Here is a 6,000-nt window from a genome sequence, read left to right on the forward strand (position 1 = left end):
AAAATGCCTGTTTTGAGGGCACCCGTTTTATTCCACTGTATTGATGGTGGTGGGGATCATTACGTTAATGGTAATATTGAAACAGAAGGGAGTGCAAAGCCTAGAACAGTAAGAGAGGACCAGATTCCTAGAAATAAAGCAGCAGCAGCACTATGCAGGCTGCTCGGGGTGATGCTTGGCGGGGGGGTGGGGGGGGGTGGGCAGCGCCCATTCATCCTCCAAAAGCAGAAGCGCTGCCCTAACTGGGACCCTCTGACAGGCGCCCACGGGCTGGAGATGACGATGCAACCTCAGACAAGTCGCTTAACCTTCTGGTTCCCACCTAGAAAACCAGGTGACATGTCCCTGATCCTATAATCTCCACGCTTCGCCAAACCAGAAGACGTGGGAAGAGGAGTCTGGCCATGGAGGGTCGTGGTCCACTTTCTGAATTTAATCACCGTACGAAGTGCGCTTGGGCTGCTCTAACAAAGTAGCACAGACCAGACCAGGTTGCTTAGACAGCAGTTTGTCTCCCAGTTCTGTAGTCTAGAAAGAAGTCCAAGATCGAGGTGTCAACAGGGCTGGTTCTTTCTGAGAGCCAAGGGAAGATCTGTTCCAGTCCTCTCTCTCCTTGGCTTATGGATGGCTGTCTGATGTCTTCACCTTATCCTTGCTCTGTGTCTGTCTAAATTTCCTCTTCTTTTTTTATGTAAAGTTTCTTTATTTTGAGACAGAAAGAACGCTTAAAAGGGGAGGGGGAAGGGGCACCTGGGTGGCTCAGTTGGTTGAGCATCCAACTTCAGCTCAGGTCAAGATCTCGCAGTTCATGGGTTCAAGCCCCGCACCAGGCTCTGTGCTGACAGGTCACACCCTGGAGCCTGTTTTGGACTGTGTCTCCCCCTCTCTCTCTGCCCCTCCCCCCTCTCAAAAATACATTTATTTATTTATTTTTTTTTAATTTTTTTTAACATTTTCAATTATTTTTTTTTTAACGTTTATTTATTTTTGAGACAGAGAGAGACAGAGCATGAACGGGGAGGGTCAGAGAGAGGGAGACACAGAATCTGAAACAGGCTCCAGGCTCTGAGCTGTCCGCACAGAGCCCGACGCGGGGCTCGAACTCACGGACCGCGAGATCATGACCTGAGCCGAAGTCGGCCGCTTAACCGACTGAGCCACCCAGGCGCCCCTCAAAAATACATTTAAAAGGTGAGGTGGGGGGGAGAAGCAGAGAGAGAGGGAGAGAGAGAATCCCAAGCAGGCTCTGCACTGACAGTGCAGAGGCTCAAACTCATGAACAATGAGCTCATGACCTGAGCTGAAATCAAGAGTTGGACGTTTAAACTGACTGAGCCACCAGACACCCCTAAATTTCCTCTTCTTAAAAGGACCCTGCTGATACGGGATGAGTGCTCACCCTAATGACCTCATTTTAATTTACCTCTTTACGGACCCTCTCAGTCACAGTCACATTCTGAGGCACTAGGGGTTAGGGCTTCAATAACGGGAGGTTAAGGGAGAAGAAACAGTTCAGCCCCATAACACATCTTTGTGTTTGGTTTTCGTTTGTGTTCTAGGCCAGTCACTTTGGGAGGGTGCAATCTTGGGGGTAGGTTGCAGGGACAGCCGTTAGGACATACCTTAGAGAATGCAATAATGGTGCTCAAGGTTGAAAGTAACCGTCAATGCGGGAAGGTGTTAACTGAGGAAACGGATGGGAGCTTGCGCCGTGAAAACCAGTTGTGGAGGGGGAGGTGTTCTGAGGGCTGCTGCGAGCCCACCGGCTTGGCGATCAGACTTGAAATGATGTGATGTTACTTCCCGCTCACCTTCATCAGCCGGCAACCCCAGTACCAGATTCTGAAAGTTTAGAGAAAAAAGGGAAGATTGTGATAGCAAGCTCACAGCTGTAGTTTAGTAATTATCATTGACTCATCAGGAAATAACCATGTGTGCCCTAACATGTTCAGGGATCATAAACTCAGCACCCTAGCTTGCCTCTTTTTTTTTTTTTTTTTTTTGTCATTTCTTTCTCTGCTTCATAGAAATAGCTCCTTTTGGCTTCCTGCAGAAGTGAGTCACTAACCCAATGGCTGAAGTTCTACCCTGTTGGCTCCTGGGAGCTGTGTTGTGATCGGTGCAGGACGAGATACCTGGGGCGGATGATGATGCGGTGATGACCGTTGTATGCTGTCGTCCCGCACGGAACTAGGTTAGCCTACCCAGGAGATGGCTGACACCCAGAGAAATTTGTTTCCTTTGATGCAAACCGCAGCTTTTACATCTCACGGACCTTTTAGTAAGGCGGCATGCATAGCAGAAGCTCAGAGTTTCTGTGCTTTTAGTGGAATTAGATCAACTGAACTTGGTAACATGGGGGAATAGCTCAGGTGAGCAGTTACATTCACTTTGATACATAAATAGAAATGAAGGAATGAACTTCAAATGGACAAAGGCATTTGGTTTTGAAACATTGTATTCCTGGGGCGCTTGGGTAGCTCAGTGAGTTAAGCATCTGACTTCTGCTCAGGTCATGATCTTGTGCTTCACGGTGAGTGAGTTTGAGCCCCAACTCGGGCTCTGTGCTGACAGCTCAGAGCCTGGAGCCTGCTTGGGATTCTGTGTCTCCCTCTCTCTCTCTCTCTCTCTCTCTCTGCCCCTCTCCGGTTCACACACACACTCTGTCTCTCTCAAAAATAAAACATTAAAAATACATATATTAAAAAAGAAAGAAAGAAACGTATTCTTGAGGGTGAAGACCAATAAAAAAGGGATCTTTGGTGGTCAGGAGCCAATGTCACATACATATTTCACACATTATCTTTCCAGATTGTGGTGTTTTGTTGTAAATCTCAGCATCTCTGGGACCTAGCACAGTGCCGGCCACTGAGACCTTGACCCTCTGTCCCCTTATCCCGATAAAGGTTTAGAAAGCAGAATTCTCTTTCTGATTTACTTTTTTCACCATCTGAATTTAATTCCTTGGTCTTTTTTCATTTTGACCTGAAACAAATTCCTGTCACTGTTTTAAAAAAGCGTATGCCCCAGAAATAATTGTGTGCATCAGAAACTTGTGAGAGCCAGTAGTTAAGGCAACTGTGGCTTGTGTTGTTTTCTCTGAAGAGTCCAAGTAGGACTGCGAATCCAGTAATTGATTGGTAAGTCCTCTATTTAAAATTTACATGCCTTTTTTTTATTATTATTTAAGAAAGCTAGTAAGAATTAACCCTTTAGCTTTTGTCTAACACCAGCTGGTATTAATTATCGAGCATTTCACTTACTGTGGGTCAGGTACTGTGCCAAGCACTTTGCCCAGGAAACTCACTGGAATCCTCACGTCACTATGCGTCAGGTGTTAGTAACGCTTGCAGATGAGGCACTCAGGATTACAGGGATTAAGGTGTTTGCCCAAGGTCCCACATCTGGTAAGACAACGTGCCCAAAGTTGGGGCCAAGCCTCTAACCAATACGCCCCAAAGCTGCCTCTGGAAGGGCACGCGGATGTTCTGGGGAGACCAAGGGAATGCCCAGAACAGAGGTGGGGCTCAAACCAGCCTCCTCCTGGAATTCACCTGAGGCTCTCAGCCCCAGACCTTGTTTCCCTGCCTCCTCCGCCTCTGTCCCTTCCTGGGGTGCAGCCTCTGCTCTCCCACTGGACCTGAGCCCCGGTGCCCTTTTTCTGAAGAGTAAGCACATAGGCAATGTCTGGTGTCTCCTCTCTGCGGTGAAACTCACGTCTCACTTACACCGAAGGCCGGGTTGCATTGGGTTTGCAATTTATTTTTTGGCACCTACAAGGTGCCTGGCCTGATGGGAACGAAAGTGCTTTCCAGTTCAGAGCTCTAGCTGACAACTCTGGCTGGATTTGCTCACCTGAAGGACAGGGTCACGGCCCACGTACAGTGACCAAGGTTCACGCTGAACTGGGCCGACTCAACTGATCTTTCTAGGAAACCGGCCCGGCGGGAAAAGGATGAGGAAGAGGATACGCGATACCCCCTACCATCGGAGGGCGAGGGAGGAAGGGTGCGGCTAGCTGGGTTGCCTCGGCGGAGACCCGGTCCTCGGCGCGTTCACTCACTCACGGAGACGGCAATCACTGAACGGAACAGGCTCTGTCCTGCGCACTGGGGATGGAAGCCCCTTCTCATCAGTGCCGCTTGCACTCTAGTAAGAGGAGTGGGGTGACCAGCAAGAGTTGCGACGGCTCTCCAGGGGTTAGGGGAGTCCCTGGTGGTCTGGGAAGGCTTCCCGGAGGAGGAGCTGCTGGAGCCGCCGCTTGAAGAAGGAGGAGCTAGCTAGGGGGCAGAAAGGGGAGGTCTCTTCAAAGAGGGGACCGCCGGCGAGGCCCTGGGCACTGAGGGTCCCCAGCCGGAGTAGCGACGCCCTCGGTGGGCAGAGATGACCCCTCAGGCCCTTTAAGGCGGAGCGCCGAGGCGCCGGGGCGAGAGCTGGCGGGGGCGGTGCCAGGGCCCCTCGCGGCCGCTGATTGGGCGGCGCGCTCGACTGGAGTCGCTCGGCGGGCGCCGATTGGTGAGTTAGCGCCGGGCGCCGCCGCCAGGTGATTCGGGTGCTGGTTCCCGCGGCCACGTGGGGGGCGCGCGGGCGGGGGGCGCCGCGGGGCGGGAGGCGGAGACGCGCAGGACGCGCGGGGGGTGCGGCGCGGAGCAGCGGCGACGGGGCTCGAGACGCGGAGACCGCGGTGAGTGAGCGCAGGGGGGCCGGGCAGGGGCTGGGGCTGGGGGGTCGGCGGGAGCGGGGTTCGGTCCCCGGCCGCAGAGGTGGGGAGGAGGTCTCGGCTGGGGAGGAGCATCCCGGCCGCTGCCCCGCATCACCGCCACCTCCGCCGTCACCGTCCGTCACCTCTGCCGTCACCCCCGCCGTTCCTCGGCCGGCGTCCTGCCTCGCTCGCCCCTCGGTCGGTCCGGGGAGTTTCTCTTCCCCGGGCCGGGTACCGTCAGCCCAAAGCCCTGGCCGCAGTCCCCAGGAATGACAATAAGAGCGGGAAGAATGACCCGCGCTGGGCAGCGCTCTGTGCCTCCCGGGCGCTGGCCCCCTGCGTGCCTTCGGCCCCACTTAATCCTGAAAACAGCACTTTCCGCTCAATGTCGTCTGCTTGGAGCGGCCGTCCCCAACCACCCTGTATGAAATAGCACCCCACGAACACCCACACCACGTATCCTCCCCACCTTACTGTTTTTCTCCAGATCACGTAAGTCCTCTGAAATGTTGCTATCAGTACCCTCCCCTCCCCCCGCCCCCCCAGGACAGGGACTGTTTTGTTCCTGGCAGGTAGTTGGCGCTTGAAATATTTTCAGGAGGAACAAACAACCCAGGAGACAGCTGCTCTTATTATCCCCACTTTGCAGTTGAGGAAATGGAGGCTGGGAGGTTAAGTGGCTTGCCCAAGGTCATACCAGCCTCCTGGACCTCACAATCTGTGATGTTGATCTTGACCTCTGGCTGCTTGGTCCAGTCCCCTCCCACCCGGAGGCCAAGGGTAGGTGAGGGTGGCACAAGGAGTGTGCTGGGGCAGGGGGGCTCTTTTGTGCAGCCGAGCCAAAGATAGTGGAGGTGAGGCAGGTGACCGGAGGGGCTCTGGCAGCCCCAGACCATCTGGGCAGAGAGGCAGTCAGACAGAGAACGCAGCTGCTTTGCTGATTAAGATCAGCCCCTAGCACCTGAGGTGCTCCGGGCAGCCGGATAGACTGGGACTCACCAAACTCGAATGGGAACACCTTGCTTACTGGGGAGGGGAGTCTGAGGACACTGCCGTGGCCTAGGGGAAGAGCCCTCAGAGACCCAGACTTGCTTCCCACCCCCCCCCCTTATGCTGTGTGACCTCTGGCAAGTGGCTTCACCCCTCTGAACTACCCTTTGCTAAGCCCAGACTCCAGGCTGAGCGGTCTCCCAGATGCTGTAAAGGTGGGCCCCGCCATCACTCAACTGAGCTGTGATGCGGTGCAGTAGAGGGCTTCTGTCCTTGCCCCTCGACACAGATCAACCCATCCAGTGTCC

Source organism: Lynx rufus, unplaced genomic scaffold, assembly GCF_022079265.1.
Source record: "Lynx rufus isolate CCGP_SWC_20201006 ecotype Redwood Valley unplaced genomic scaffold, mLynRuf1.p SCAF_2, whole genome shotgun sequence".
Taxonomy (NCBI): Eukaryota; Metazoa; Chordata; class Mammalia; order Carnivora; family Felidae; genus Lynx; species Lynx rufus.